The 17,088-nt window shown below is 36.6% G+C and overlaps 1 protein-coding gene across 2 annotated transcripts in view; it reads right to left on the bottom strand.

Moving 5' to 3' along the window:
- MARCHF1 (membrane associated ring-CH-type finger 1) overlaps positions 1-5,181 on the bottom strand; it is an 833,928-nt gene extending 828,747 nt beyond the window's left edge. Inside the window, exon 1 of one of the 2 annotated variants that reach the window (XM_066387072.1) lies at positions 5,161-5,181. The gene's annotated coding sequence lies outside the window, so the exon portion shown is untranslated. Of the gene's footprint in view, positions 1-4,465; positions 4,661-5,160 lie in introns of those variants that run through there. The other variant, XM_066387063.1, reaches the window with a different exon arrangement.
- Between the last annotated feature and the right edge of the window lie 11,907 nt (positions 5,182-17,088).

The following is a 17,088-nucleotide window of genomic DNA, read 5'->3' as shown; positions in this document are numbered from 1 at the left end:
AATTTTTCCGCCTGGACTGGAGAGTGGGGCACTTGTCAATCTAAATACACAGCAAGAGACTGAGAACATTCTTTTCCTTAGCAGAGGACCACTAACATGGGATAGAGAATCCAGCAGAAATTTTGGTAGTCTTGTGGGGCTAAAGATAAAAAAAAATTCAAGCCCAGAGATGCTAAGGTCACAGTCAAAAGGAAATAATGAAACACCAAGCTGGCACATGCCTGGTTTTACCCACATGACATCAGCTGATGCCTGAAGTCGTACATATGATTAGAGAATCAGACCCTAAGAAGAAAGTTTCTGGAAAGAGTAATGGGATTCAGAGAAGTCTTGATCTGAACTGTGTTCAGTACTTGTGAACACACCAGTGAAAGGCTCTGCCTTGGCAGCTCGGGTGTCCCTGCAGTGGAAGAAGTCTATTAAGTCAGCTCAATGATTGATCAGATTACACTGACTGACCACCACTCCATTTATCCACCTAGCAGAAGAAATGCTGACAGCTCTTTGGATAAATCATTTGAAGCCTTTACAATTTTTATACATAATTTAAAAATCAAAAGTAAGAGAGATACTGAAAAGCAATTCACAGTAATCCAATTATTGGCATTAATGAACAAATTTTAAATAATTTAATTAGTATGTTCAAAGTAACAGAAGAAAAATGGAGTAAATAAATAAATTGGTATCCATAGAAAAGAATGAAATACACATATTTGAAAACTGGAAAAAAAATGCAATAGCTAGAGTAATAACCCACAGATTAGCCAGACAGCATAATAAACATAGTATAAAAAAAGGTTATCAGTTAAATGGGAGAAAAGTTCAAAGGAAAATATTCACACAAGGATAGAGAGAAAGATAGGATAAAAAAGAATGAAACAACGATAAGTGGCATTTGAGGTACCAAGAAATTATGTGTTAAATATATCATTGAGGGCTCAGGAAAACAAAGGAGACGGAGTAGAGAGCTATAGCTCAAGAATTAACCAGTGAATTTCATATGATGAAATATATCTAGCCACAAATCCAAGAAGCTCTGCAAACTCCATGAAGAATAATTAAAAAGAAAACTATACCAAGAATATCATAATAAAACTGAAGAAAACTAAAGACAAATGAAAAATCTTAAAATTAGTGAGAAACAAAGACACATTATCCTCAAAGCAACAATAAGTCTGACAACTTAGAGAACAGCCAGAGTCCAAAGAAGAGCAAGTTAAAGCGTTGACAGCAAGTAACTGCCAGCAAAAGTCTATACCCAGTGTAAATATTCTTTAAAAATTGAGGCTGTACAAAAATATCTCAAACATAAAAAAATGAGAGAATTTGTTGCCAGGAACTTGCAGTAAAAAAGGTATATAACAACCTACTTAACAATTTTATAAATTATAATAAAATATTCTTGTCAAGAATGCTACTAATCAAAAACACCAAATATTTAAAATAGAAATTACAACTAAAGTCATCTCTATATAAATTTACTTCTTTAACTGACAATACTTAGGTATTAAAGGATTACCAATAGATCATATCTGTTAGATAGTTCTTCCTATATTTTCGAAATCACTTCTGCGCAATAGCTCATTTATTAAGCACCATTCCCTATGAGAAAGGCGGGGCAGGTACTATCATCTTTATTTAATGTAAAATGAAACTACTGTTCAAGAGGTTCAGCAATCTGTCCTCAATTAGATGACACAGTTAAAGCTAGAACACATTACTTCCTACCCAGTACTCATCATTCTGACACTGGGAAATAGAAAGTGAATCAATAATATCACAGAGGTCCAATAAGTTGCAAAATGTGTCTAATATATAACAAAAGGATAACTTTAGAGATTTTGTCTCAAATTTTCCTTAATTTTATTTTTTAAAACTCCATTAATAATATTACTTAACCTTATGAATAAAATATCATCACACTCCTAAATATGTTCAACAATCCCATTAATGTTGGCTTTTACTCAACATAATTCCAGAAAAAGCCAGGACATCAAAATCTTTTAACCAAAAAGGTTTTCCTGACCAATTTCCCTATCAAAGGCCTACACAAAAATTAAAACCACAATGTTTTCTGATCCACAAAGCATCCTTAAACTGAAATTTAAATTACACCAAGGAAAAATTCCATAAGATAACCTTCTGATTGAGTTCAAGATACAATTCTGCCTCAAGTAAGGTAAAGAGTTTCGCTGTATAACAGGACATCTGTTCGAATCTAGCGATTGGAACCATGAAAGCAAGAGGTCACCAAATGGTATAAACTTGTTCCTTGTACATAATCTTCTCTTGGAAGTCTTTCAGTGTTCTAACGCAATACTCTTTCCCATGACCTTGAAACATCCCCTACTGCCTACCCATGGCAATATACCCTAGCTTTGTTTTTGTCTTATAATGCAACTTCATTCTCTTCCTCTCATTTTTTCCAATGAAGAATCCTGTGTAACAAAATAGCCAAAATATTTGTGAAAGATATTAAAGAACATTGTGAGAATATTCTCTAGTGTAAGGACATCATTTTACTTCATGTTTTTTAAATAACATTGAACCGCCTGTCAGCTACATCAAATCAGATTTAGAGATGCTTACCCTTTCTCAGGACTTCCCTTACATATTCCAGAGTGTGTGTAATGAAGTACATTTTTTACCTTCTTGCACAAATATTTTTGAAATAAAAGACTTCAGACAAGAACTATAACCCATTTTCTTTCAAGTTCATTTTTACTTATCACATATGGGGGGAGGTAAAGCATCTTATTGTTAAAGAAAATATTTGCTTAAAAAAACATGAGCTAAATACCACATACATCCTGCTTTGCTGGCTGATTGTCTAATTAAGATCATATATAGTTTATATAAATGTATGTTTTTGAGTCAGGTGCATCAGTACATCAGCAGACTGTCTGTTCACTGGGCTAGTTTCAGAAAGAGATGTTATTATAATATTGAAGGAAAGCGGCCCACCTGAGCAACAAGTTCTCTAAAGGCCTTCATATAAACTTCTAAAGCTTTACTATAAAGAGATAAGTATAATAAAGTTAGAAAAATAATAATACTTTTGAAGAAACAGGTAGAGGCACTTTCTGATAAAAAGTCAGGAAATAAAGAATGAAATAAAAAATTATTTCTGAATCACAGGAGAAAATGTTACTGCTAGCCCTGGAAATTCTGGATAAAAATAAGCTCCCTTTGGTCATGTCATTGGACCCTCAACATAACAGAATACAATCAAACATATAATTTCACACTTCCCAGAAGTACAGACAGCATGTAAAAGCTACAGTGAGCATTTCCAAAAGCAAAATTGATGTGACATCTTTGGTACCCATCTTACTCCCACCATTTATATCTACTATAACTTCTCTCTATTCTTTCATTCAGTTCCTTTTTACTTCCACCACATTTCTCATTCCAATTTTCTATTCTGTCTGTTCTGAAAAGACCTCAACTTTATCAGAGGAGCAGCCATTGACCAAGATAATTTACTTTGACACTTTTGTTTTAGAAAAGCTTTACTATGAGCACCAATCTTGGAAGGAAAGAAGGAAGGAAGCAAGGAGGGAGGGAGGGAGGGAGGGAAGGCTCTGAAAACCAGTAAGCCTTTTTAAGAAAAAGAATATAAAATGCACTTTGAATTATAACCATCAATGTTACTTTCTTATATCCTAGCATTATGCTATATGCTGGAATATCCAAATTGTATACCGAGAATCTCCTTAGTATTCTGTTATCATTTATCATACACTAAATTCATGAATAGAAAATATTGTAGCTCTGAAAATTTTAAGTATTTTAGATTGCAATGAATGAAATCCCCCTAAAATAGTAACTGACCTCCAAAGTGGCAAGCTTTCATTTCCTTATATCTTTTCCACACAGTATTTCTTTTGGAAATAAACTAAGATTTAAATAAATACTCCAAGATTCATCGCCACTTCTCTGTGATCTGAAAATTGGACTCTTCCCAAACAGAAGGAATTCATTGATAAAAAGAGTGTCGAACGGACAGGTAAGGAGGCAGCGCGGATATTGGTTTGTTGGCTTTCTAGCACTTACACGCAGCACAACTCTAAACTGAGATAACTGGGCAGCTTCCAAATCTTTTCTCTTAAGCCCACAAACCTTTGTGATAGAACGGACACAAATCTCAAAAATGTTTAGCAAGCAAACCTTTCGGGTTGACTGAATAACCAAAGGGATTGCTAGGAACACGTGGATCTCCCTAACTGTGATATATACTGGATATACCTCTAACTCCATCCACCAGTAAGAAATAATCCTCAAGATAAGCGTTTCAATAACCGGGGGGGGGGGGGGGGGGGGGGGCGAGCATGAGTCTCCTAAGTTTGCTCTTTCACTCATACCGCTTGGGGACAGAACTTGGGCGTCTATCTGCCTCGACTGGTCACTTAACTTCCTGGAGCTCAGGAAGGTCTCTATGAACCTGGATAACTTCCACACTCACCCATGGGCGCAGGACTCTCCGGTGTCTTAAATCTCAGCTCTCAGTCCCTCCTGCAGCCAAAACACAATGGCATCCCTCGCCCAGGTGGGCGGGTGCGGGCGACCTGGATCCGGCTTGACAGTTGCGGAGAGCCTGACTTGGGTCTGAGCGCATCAGAGCAAAACCCAAGACAAAGGCTGCCTTCGGTGGCCTGCGGCGCGCGCCCTTCCTGGGTAATCCGTGCCCGGGCTCCTGAAGCCTACAGCGGTAGCTCGTGAGCCTGTGACCCGGCTCGCAACGATTCCGCGCTTTCCGAGGGGTGCGGCTCCGAGACTAGTACCACGCCGGTGTAAACAGTGCGCCGCGCACTGGGATCCACCAGAAACGACTGGCGCGCGCAGCGGGCGCTAGCGGGCCAGGAGAGGTAACTACCCTACACAGCTGACTGGAACAGCCTCCACTCACCAAGAGCGGTGCCTACGGGGCGAACTCACCATCAGGGAGTTGGGTCCCAGCACCCATCACACAGCCCAGCCAGGAGCCTCCGCTCCTCTGCAGACCCACCTGGCAAAGCTACCTGCTGCCTGGGCTCCCGGGTCTAGTGCTGCGCCAAGCCCCGCTGGGGGTCAAGGACGCGGGCACCCCCTGACGGCAAGCCGCCAAGGAGGGTGCGGATTCTCCACGAGTCTAATTGAATGATCTTTGCAATCACTCACCGGCGGAGGGCGAAGTCGCTCAGGCGGCTGCAGGTCTGTGCACAGCGAGCATCCCCGAGCACAGGCATCCTCCCATCCTTTGTCAATAGAGAGCTGAGCGCTCCTCCCAAGCTTGCGGACGTGCAGCTGGGTGGCGGACAGCCCGGCTCTGGCTCTGCTTCCCAGCCCTCTCCCCTCCGCTCCTCCCCCTCCCCTTCTCCGTCCCCTCTCGAAGCCGGCACTCAGCTCCCATGATGTCATCTGGTGGAAATCTGCCATGCTCAAAGACTGGAATAATCCAGCGCTCACGCGGGGAACACAGCGCGGGGCGGAGGCGGCAGCAGAGCCTTTAGGCACGAGTACCCAGAACCTGCCAGGCCAGGATAACTGGAGTCAAGGACAGGACAAGTGGAGGGGTCTGCGGAAAGGTGGCTCAGAGGGTGAGTGTGGGCAGGGTGGGCGTGGTCAGGATAGAGCCCAGGACGAAAAGTGCGGTCTGTCGCTTCTGCAAAGATTTCTAACTTGGTGTTTAGTAAGGGCAAAAAGAAAGTTTTCTTTACTTCTCCGCAGCTCATGCGCCCCAGCATAATGATGGACACCTCAGTGCAACGAGAATCACTAGAACCACTGAGACTGTAGAGCCCCAGCCTCGCCGTGAAAGTTTGGGACCTCGAGCTGATGGTAGCCTCAGTGATGAGCAGATAAAACGATGAAGAAAGGCGCATACTGTTTATGGGCAAAAGAATCTGAAAGAAAGATATTGTCTGAGGGTGAAAAGCGGGGAAACGCGACAATGTTGAAACTAACACGGAAAAGACAACAGCTCCCAAGCTAGAAACCAAGAGCAGAAATTTATCCGTGGCCTTAGTTTTTTCCTTCTTTCTTCCTCACCAAATCCTACTGGACACTCTGGAGGTGACTTCCTCCTAGCCTCACCCAAGGATTGCCATCACTGAAGAAACCATATAGATTGCAAGAGGTTCAGTAAGAGCTGGAAAAGATGCGATGTCAATTCTTTTTTAGCTTCATAATATCAAGAGATGTTTTATTAGAGGAATAGACACAAACAGCCTCAGTACTTTAGGAGATCCACTTGTATTAATGGACACATACACACCACCCCAGAGCTGAAATCCAACGGGGGGAGGGCCTTCATGTTAAAAACTCTCACTGTTTAGAGATACCTCAATAACTGATTCCAATCTTATCAATCATTGTTTCAAGGAGTCTCTCGAGGCTCCCAGGATTACCTACCAGTACCACCCCTGGAAGAACCATTGCAGAGAACACCACCAGCCAGTGCTGGTTAGCCAGGCTTACCTGGGAGTGCCTAGGTAGGAACATAGGGACTCTACCAGAGGATTCATCCACCATCATCTTTTAGAAGTATAGCAACTTGAAATGACTTTTCTTGTAAATATGGGCACAATTAGAAATACCTTAATCTTTGTAAATACAAAGAGGTGTACTCAATATAAAAAGGTCATTTTGAAGGCTAGTTATTGTATTAAATAAGCTTGTTAATACATTATGAAAATGTGAGATCCACTGGGACTTGTCTTAGGAAAAAGTAATAAACTAAGTGTGGGAAAAGGTCATAAATTATTTTTTAAATAAAATATCAAAAAGGCCATCAGGCACATAGTTGAGAAGTTAATATAGGAAATCTGAAAGTATCAACTTGCATTTATTTATCTTCAAATTAAAATATTATAGGTATCATTAATATATATCATACATTACTAATATGTATTATAAAGATATATTTAGCATCCTTGTTAAAATCTTTATTTTTAAAAACTTTTTTTTAATTTTAAGGATAGTCACTTATCCTTTCCTCCAAATCAAAGTACAATGAAACATAAAACACATGAACAACTTTTATAAATGAGTATATATTTTTAAATATCAAAATAATGATTTTTTTAAAACCCAGGGAAACTAGGAAATAAACTAGATGAAAAAAAAATCCAGTAGAGATAAGAATTTGGTAATGTAAGCAACGACCATCTTTGAGAATAGATTATCTAATTGCTTGTAAAAAGTAATTAGAACCGCTAATGATGCTGTTCCAAGTATATAAGAAGGTCAATCGTAAACCTTCTTTCCTAGATTGCTTGTCTGATGCTCCATCTATCTTCATTGCCTCTGTTTATCTTGCTGTGCTTCAGCATTCTCTGGGCTAATGTGCTAAGTATGGAGATACGAAGGTCATAGGGAGTCAGCAGATCTGGGAGCTTAGACGTTACTGAAAAGATCAGGAAATGTATCCCTTAGCTTTTTCATTTATATTTAAATCACTCCTCTAAAGGATTAAAGCAAAACCTGTATCATGTTGTATACTTTAAACTTATACAATGTTTTATGTCAACTATATCTTAATAAAACTAAAAAGTTTTTTTAAAAACTCCATGTCTCTTACTTTAAGGATAATGAAATGCATTCATAGTGCTCATATATCTAGTCTTATGGAAAGTCTTCAGTTATGTTTTTCTGGCATTGTTTGAGAATTAAAAATACTGTGCTGTGGCCTTCACCATGCCCCTTGATCTTAGCAAAGTGAATATTCCATATCTCTACAAGAACTTCTTTCCCAGTGTGTGTAAACCTACCAAGATCCTTGCCTGTGTCACTGACATTTCCCACTTTCAATGCATGCTTTTTTCTATCTGTACAATTTTTAAGTCATGCTGTTTAAATATTTTAAGATTTTTTTATCCAAATAGGTGGCTATAAATAACTAAAATAAAGTATCTAATTGTTACATTGAAAAAGTAACAATTCTTAGAAAAAGACTGTATCTACACTCATATCTTACAAACCTAACTCATTTTCTAATCTTGTTTACATGGTGAATATATTAAGCCTTGGAATTGAAGATTCAGAGTGGAAATATTAACTCTGCCTCAATTATTGATGCTCTGCTGCACTGTGTTCAGAGTGATACAGGATTCTCTTCACAAGAACAATGAATGTTTTGGTGGGGGGAAGAGAGGCACATTTTAATAGTTTTCCTTGTGGCTTTCGCAAAATACAAAATTTTATACTCTGGTTTTAGCTGAATTTATAGATTTATTAATAGCTAGTGGCTTTTTAAAAACAAGTTTGCCTAGCTATAAATTTAACTGTTAATAAATAATAACTAATAAGCAAAACTAATATCATTAAGTTCTTATAATGTGCCAGATACTGTGCCAAGTGCTTACATGTATTAGCCCATTTGATCTTTAAAATTATCCCCATGACATAACTGTCTAATTAACCTCTCTTGATGAGGAAGAAATAGACACCTAGAGAGGTTACAAAAACTGTCCAGGCAACTAAACTAGTGACAAGTCAAATTGAAAATTTTATTCTATTAGCCTAAACACATGGAGCCTGCCCTCATAAGAGCATGCTGGCAACTTTTAGATAATTTTTCCTATGAAAACATGGTAATTATCGACATTATTTTTGGAGACATGAACAGTAAACTTTTCTGAATTCTGACATCAGTTACTAAACCATCATGAATATTATTTTCATAATCCCCATTAATGAAATGTTTCCAAAATTATTTACAAAGAAAACAAATCTCAGGATACCAAATAAATTTTAATTTCTAATCTATCCTTAAACAGTTTCAGACTTAAAAAAAAGCTGAAATGATTTTTTAACTTGGAGCTAGATCACTGTAAAATGAAATTTAAAAAAAGAAAAGAAAAAGAGCTTGATGAGGTGGTGGCACAGTGGATAGAGCATTGGACTGGGATTTAGAGAACCCAGGTTTGAAACCCCAAGGTCACCGGCTTGAGTGCGGGCTTGAGCGTGGGGTCACTAGCTTGAAAGTGGGATCATAGACATGACCCCATCGTCACTGGTTTGAAGCCTAAGGTCGCTGGCTTGAGCAAGGGGTCACTGACTCTTCTGTAGCCTCCCCCACTCCCATCAAGTCACATATGAGAAAGCAATCAATGAACAACTAAGGTGCCACAACAAAGAATTAATCCTCATCTCTCTCCCTTCTTGTTTGTCCTTATCTGTCCCTCTCTCTGTCTCTCTCTGCCACACACACACACACACACACACACACACACACACACACACACACACGAACCAAACCACTAGTTTAAGTAAAGACAAAGACCACCTCAGCAACTAGGTTCTCTGTATAGTTAACGCATTAGTGGGTCTAGGAAGGCAAACTACATCACCAAACTTTTCTTCCCTACTGTGAATATTAACAAGGAAAATAAATCATTTCACATATTGTATCTCAAAGGCCCCATATGTTTTTATCATAGAAAGTAATATTCCCTGGGCACAGCTTCTTTAAATAGAAGAGTTTAGTATAGATTTTTTCCCCAAATCCATTTTTATCTTACCTTTTTTGATAATTGGCTGATGTTCAGTAACTCTGTTAACAAGGGTTATTTGAATGGATTTGTGCAAAGGTTACAAGGTACAGATAACCAGTTTTCCTTCTTTCTAGCTGTGCTGCTAACCTAGCTCTCTGTGTTAATTTCTCACAAAATAAACTGTAAAAAAAAATTTTAAATCCTTATATTCATCAGATGTGTTAGCAGGCATAATTTATAGCACACGTGTGATTTAAATGTTAACGTTATTTTGACTTTGGCTGCAATACATTCCTCTGTCATTAAACACCCTTATTTTACAGGATAGGAACCCTGTCCCATGTTCTTAAGCTCACTTTCCAGTTGCTCTATCTATCGTGCTGGTCAGTGATAATAACATGACCCAGATGTGGTCATAGAGGAACTGCTTTTCTTTAGGTAAAGAAATGAATAAGGAAAAGTTATCCTGAAATGGACATAATCCTAGAAAGGAAAGGAAACTCCATGTATAGCCATATGAAAGAATGTATGTATGCAATTTCTCCCCAAATTAAATTATTTGAAAAGTAGACATGCTGATTTACCCAAGAATATGTCGGTTGCTCATCATCTCAGTGGGAATTTTTCTTGAGCAAATGTTTGTGGTGTTCACCTATAATAATAACATGAGCGATCTGCCTTCAATATTTCCACCAAGATCTTGTGATAAAACATATACCCTCAAATTACTTTAAAGAGTTTGGTTGAGCCCGTTTATATGTATAGAATTAAAGACAATGCAAAATGAAATCTTCCCATCAGGGAAATAATTTTCTGAATTTTTGAGTCATAGTTCTTCATCTTTACAGTAGACTACTTTCCCAAGGCTATATCTTTTAAACTATTATGAAAGCCACCTTGTCTTTCTCATTTGGAAGAAGAAGAAAAAAAAAAACAACCTTAATGATATCTGTCTTATCTCTCCTGAGAAAATTTAATGAGAAAAGAATGTTGCCTGACCAGGCGGTGGCACAGTGGATAGAGCATTGGACTGGGATGCGGAGGACCCAGGTTTGAGACCTCGAGGTTGCCAGCTTGAGCGCGGGCTCATCTGGTTTGAGCAAAAGCTCACCAGCTTGGACCCAAGGTCGCTGGCTCAAGCAAGGGGTTTCTTGGTCTGCTGAAGGCCCACGGTCAAGACACATATGAGAAAGCTATCAATGAACAACTAAGGTGTCACAACAAAAAACTGATGATTGATGCTTCTCATCTCTCTCCATTCCTGTCTGTCTGTCCCTATCTATCCTTCTCTCTGACTCTCTGTCTCTGTAAAAAAATAAAAGAAAGAAAGAAAAGAATGTAGAGTTTAATTGTGATATGAAAGTACAGTAATAGTTATAAGAAACCTAAACAAGGCTTCGTGAGCTATGTCCTGTACAGACATAAGAAACATTCAATTACATGGAGTTGGTTTTGGTGACTAGGATAAGAAGAGGAAGAAGGAAGAGGAGAAGGGGAGAAAAGAAGATCTGTTCTCCATGGATCTTTCCAACAAAGGTTAAGAATGGAGTGGTGGAAAGGCAGCAACCTTTGCAAAGGTTCTAACTCCAGTTCTGCCATTTGCTATAACTCCATCACTATATTTCTTTGGACCTCACTTTCCCCTATAAAATACAATTAAGTTTTTTCCTCAATCTATTTAATGTTTTTAAAATCAAGATAGGTGTGCAATTCTAGTGTACTTTGTTCTCTTAAAAATATTAAAATTTGTAAATGTATATCTATTTTTCTTTAAAGTTTACAATATGCAGTAAAACAAAAGACTCAGGGAAAATAATTATTTTTAAAAGGAAGAAAAAGAAACCTGAAGCTTCTAATTAAAGTTGAAGACATTTTTTTAACCTTGTTGAACTAGTGACTTTTTTTGTGCTTATGGTGAGAAAAAGAAATATATTTAAAACCTTAAATTCAGACACCCATGCTTCCTTCAAAATTCTCACTCCTCCCCTCTCCTCATGGTTGAATGGCTATTTTCCTACCAAGTTTGTGTCTGTCACAAGTTTACAAGTTTGGAGTGCTGGGTCTCGGCCATCACGCCGTCTGTGGCACCGGCCAGCTAGCATCATTAGGGGTCAAATCTCTGTACCTTGTGGCTGTGACCTTGTCTTGAGCCACTTCTGCCTTAATACAGTGTTATTTCTCACCCTTCCCCAAAAGTTATTTCATTAATCATAACACACCATGTTGATACAGTCTTCAAGAAATAAGATGCTATCTTAAAGAAAAAAGAGCACTTAATCTGCTTTAATGATACATACCAAACACCCTGAACAGGACCTATTGGTTAATTCTGAAAACTACTGGTTGAATGAATGAATATGTGATTGAATCATTACAATGATAAAATAAAATAATAGAATATAGATAATGATTCCTGACATTTAATAGCTGATTAATTACTAATACAGCCTGGATTCAGGGACTAATTAGTAAAATGTAGAGTAGATAATGTAATATTTTATATAATGCCCCCACTGGGGTCTGCAGAGTTCAGCACCCTGAAATCAAACATAGCAATAAGTCTGCAGTGAAATACCTGACAATTCACACCAAGTGTTATAAAACAAGCCTCACGTCAGTTCAGGTCACATTTTATGCCACAGGAGTTGTGAAAATTTTTTTTCAATGTTCAGAGATTTCTAAATTTTAGGGTTTGGCCACATAGTTGTGAATATGAATAGTCAACATTTACTAAGTATCTACTATGTGTCAGGCACTGCTTCACTCACTTTACGTGGATTTACTTTAGCCTCACAGAAATACCCTAAGGGAGGCACTAGTATTATTTGCATCTTATAGGAGACAAACCTGATGCACAAAGAGGCTAACTTACTTGCTTTATTTGGTTTATGAATCAAAATGAGTCTGGAAGAATTTGTCTTAAACATTATAAAAATAAATTGAAATTAAATTACGAAGAATATAAAGATAGGCACTTATCTTGGTAGGAAAGGAATTTTTAAGATATAAGCATGAAAGAAATCAAGAAAAACAGTAATATGTTTTATTATGTAACAAAATTTCTTAAATATCAAAAATATCACATAAAAGTTTAATAAACTGGATTGACTTTGCAACAGATATGGCTTGCATATACAATATAAAGAGTTCATACAAATCAGTAAGAAGCATCAAGACCTCAGTAGATGAGAAGTCACAAAATAATATATAATAAAAAAACAGCTGTAAAAAAATGTGAAAATTGACATCTAAAATTCAAGTTTAAAATGGAGATAAAATTTTTAAAGTAAAGATTTTTGTAACTTGTAACAGATGTAATATTTTAGAAATTCCCATAGCCTTTGAAGTAGTGATTTGATTTTGTTAAGTCTATTATAGAGAAATAACAGCTACAGAGGAAAACATTTGTTTCACAAAGATGTTTATTAAAGAGTAATTTATAATATAAAAAACGTGGGTGGAAAATGATGCTTTTAAGGGTGTGGCATCAATAAAACAACTTCAAACAAGAAGAAAAATGTTTGGGCCAAACAATACGCCATTTTTTAGCACACTGCTGAGTGCAACAGAACTGTCAAATGTTATGAAATTATAGTTTAGTTTCCTAAAATCACATTCATAAACTCTCTGTAGTTGTTGCCAGGGAATCTGAGACCCTGAAGCCATACATCTAGGCAGGAGAGTTTTCTCTGCAGTTGTCCTGATCAGGTGGGAGGATAATTTTCACTGCAGAGGTATTTTTTCACAGTAAGTGATGACTAGTTGTGAAATTGTTATGCTCCACTGTGGACCTATATGCTGTCCTTTTCTCCAAATAAGTGAATACAGCAACTGTACAGCAAATTGACTTTGAAGCCTTCAGGAACTAGATCAACGCAACTAGAGTATAACAAAATAGCAATTTTAGTATTAATAATGGACTTCATGCAAATTATTGACTTCCTTTCTTAACTCTAACTCCTTCTTTCCTGCTCTGGGTTTTGTACTCCTTTTCTGGTAAACATTTCCAGGGTTTCAAGCAGGAAATCTAAACACCACTACAAGAGCTTTCCTCTCGCTTGCACCCCAAGGGAATAATCAAAATCTCATATATACACATCCAACTATTTTTTTAAACAAATTATTCTGTGTGGATTAAATGCCAGCTCTTCTAAAACATGACATATTACGGTGACTGTCATCATATACATATTTCCAATCAAATATTCTGTCATATGTATTAGTAGAGTTCTGTGGGATATAAGTGACATAGTCACCAAGTCCTATGGATTCTACTTTATAAAAAATTTTTGTAGTTATTCCCCCTTCTCCGTACCCATTGCTATTGTCCTCATTTAGACCCTTCCCATCTTGTGCTGGTTATTCTGTTTGCCTTCCTAGATGTAGTCTATATTCTCCTTTGTTTTTCTCAGTGTCCCAGGAAGTTTTTCTTGCTTTCTGGCTTCTGGTTTGGTTGGGTTTGGAGGCACCAGAAGGATTTAAAGATTGAGAAGAGAGAGTGCTGGGTTTATATCTCCCCCATTCCTTCTGCTTGGGTATGATTCGTTTGAATACTACCTTGCTTCACGAATACAGCTTCTCCCATGATTCCAGCCCTCAACCAGGTTCTTATGGTATCTTAAGAGTAGTAATGATAGTAAAGCTTAAGGGTATTAATGGCTTCCCTCTCTTGTTAGTGCTAACCTGCTGGTTGCTTTACCTTCATCTATATCTCAGTAATTGTTTCCTTTACTAAAATCTCAGCAGGTTGTACCTTCTGTTTCCTATCAAGACACAGCTATATATTCCTTCTCCAAACCACTAAAATGGTCTCTAATTGATTTTATGACTACAGCCTCACCCTCTCCCCCACTTTTCATAACACATCCTTTAGTGATAAACACAGCACCCCTTCTCAAATGCAAACCTGACAGCATAATTCCTGTGAGCAAAATCTTCCATGTTCTGCACCATTGGCAGTAGTTTCCAGCCAGAGTTGTTCCAAATGATCTACAAATACTTATACACCCAAGAATTTTCTGTGAAATTATCAGTCTCATATATACACATACTACTATATTCTGAAAATTATGCTATTGTGATTAATTAAATATCGGCTCATTTTAAACTTATCTTCATACTGACTTTGTCAGTGTGCATTTCCCCAGGCAATCAAATATTCCATCATGTATATTAAAATAATTCTCATATTCAAAATAAAGTCTAGACTCTTTCTAATTTTCTAGTTTATTCTTCTACTGCTCATCGACATACACTTACATTTTACTTAAGTGCCATACTCTCTCTCTCTCTCTCTTTCTCTTTGCATCTTTGCTTTACATAAACTCCATGTGTCTAAAATGTACTCACTCACACTCAATAACCCTTTCATGGAAAATTCTTACTTTTCATGATAGAAATATTACATTGAATAGTCTAGAGTTTGCGTTAAGTATTTTGTATGCATTATCTCATTTAATACTCATTACAATAGATGAAATGAAGCTTAAGGAGTTCATTCAATTTCACACAACTATAAAATGTAAAATTAAGAATGGAAATCAGACCTGACTTTATATCTACACCTTAAACACTAAACTGTGTTTCCTAATAAAATGCTAGTCCAGAAGGTCAAAAAATTACATACTCACTGAAATCTCCTTCACATGCCTCTCTCCTCATGTTTATTTCCACTCTGCTTCCTACAAAATTCCTCATAGAGTATTACCATTATTTGTTTACCTATTTTGCTCTCCCCTGACCTTGAAATTTTAAGGCTAAACACCCTGTTTTTGGTTTTGTTTGTTTGGTGTTTTCCTTTTTTTTTTTTTTTTGCATACCAAAATTTAATAGCATGTCTAGATATTAAAAGAAGTTATTAATCATGTTAACACCTTATAAATGAATTAAACTACTTTTAATATTAAAATAAAACAACATTAATTAGGGATTGTTACACTACAACATTTCCAAATGTTCCCATTTTGTTTATATTCCTGATTCAATACTAGCTGGATATTTATACATTGTGTCTCAGTTTCCGACATCATCATGGCAACAGCCCAGGTTGTTTGGTTTCTTTATGGTCTTAGTTGCTCTATAATGAATAACTAATCATATGTGCCAAGAAACATCAATTCTTCTGTCAACCTTAATTGACTTGGTTCATATATATATGAATGCTGATAGTTACTTTATTGTTATCAGTGCCATATATTGTAAACTAACTGCACAATGAAAAACACTATGTATCTGGATGTCTTTATTTGTAATTAAATCATTTCTCATTTCCTCAGCTACACAGGCCAAGTTTAGAAGATTCATATGGGAAATAAAAGACAGCTAAACCTTTCTATTTAAACCATAAAATCAATACATTAAGAAAGAAAATCAAATCTTTAAACCATTCCTTTTGGCCACAAAAATTTTTTTGAACATGATAGGTTTTTCAAAGTATCTGTTTGCAACCTAATTAATATCATGAAAATACAAATAATGATAGCAAATGTTTATTGAGTTCTATTGTGTGCCAGACATTATTCTGAGTACTCTACATACATCAGTTTATTTAGTCCTCACAACAACTTTATCCAGCAAGCATTATTATTTTCTTTATTTTGTAGATTGGAAAACTGAGGTGCAAAAAAGTAAAGCAACTTGTATAGGTCATGTAATTACTGATATCTCAGGTGATATTTAGAACCTGACAGGCTATTCTCTGAGCCTGCTTAATAATATGCAATTACAACTTTATTTAAATAAGTGTCAAATGGAATTTATTATTAGTGTATGTGTGCATATACACATGCACAAAAAAAAATACATTAGAAATGAATGAGTACTCTGGCCCATGTTTCTAACCTGACTAGTTCCTAGGAAAAAATCCTGGTTCTACCAATCTCTATCTATATATTTAAAGTCCCTCAACTATTAGACAATAGGAATGTTGATTTTATAGGGATGGTTGTGATTATTATATCACATAATATATATGAAGTACTTTAAAGAATGTCTGGTATATACTAAATGCTAGTTATTAGTATTTCCAGACTCAAAAGAGATTACCTACCTTTTGGTAAACAGTCATTTTGGTAATATTTATATAAAAATTAATGAACTGTTATTTTGGTTTGTAGATCAGTCTATTATTATGTATTTATTAAAATGGGTTATCTTCCATGAGTTCTTAAGTCCACGTACAGCTGAGATATGACTTTAGACTTGGACTAACAGGTTTTAATTTCTAAGCCATCTATAAGATATTGATAGCAGTTTCTTGGGTGTGTAGTTAAGATTTCTGTAGGTATACAAGTGTACAGCAGGGAAGAGTGCTTTGCTGGATTCATCATTGGTCAAGGAGCCTTTTTCAGCACCCTGGACAGCACAGGGCACAGACTTGGAACACTGCTTGATTACACAGGGACTTCTTGGGCAAAGAGGCACAAGATGAGACCTAATATTTTTCAGAAACTTGACCAAAATACATACATGTGTATATAATTTAATTGATGTCATATGGGTGTGTGTGTGTGTGTAGCAGTATTTGTTATTCTATTCACAATAAACCAAGATCATTAGAGCGAATAAATATGTCAAACAAAAGCTAAACAAGAAAGAAGAGAATAGCTAAAAT

The sequence above is a fragment of the Saccopteryx leptura genome, chromosome 1 (genome assembly GCF_036850995.1).
Source record: "Saccopteryx leptura isolate mSacLep1 chromosome 1, mSacLep1_pri_phased_curated, whole genome shotgun sequence".
In the NCBI taxonomy this organism is placed as follows: domain Eukaryota; kingdom Metazoa; phylum Chordata; class Mammalia; order Chiroptera; family Emballonuridae; genus Saccopteryx; species Saccopteryx leptura.
This window is presented reverse-complemented; position numbering and strand designations above follow the sequence as displayed.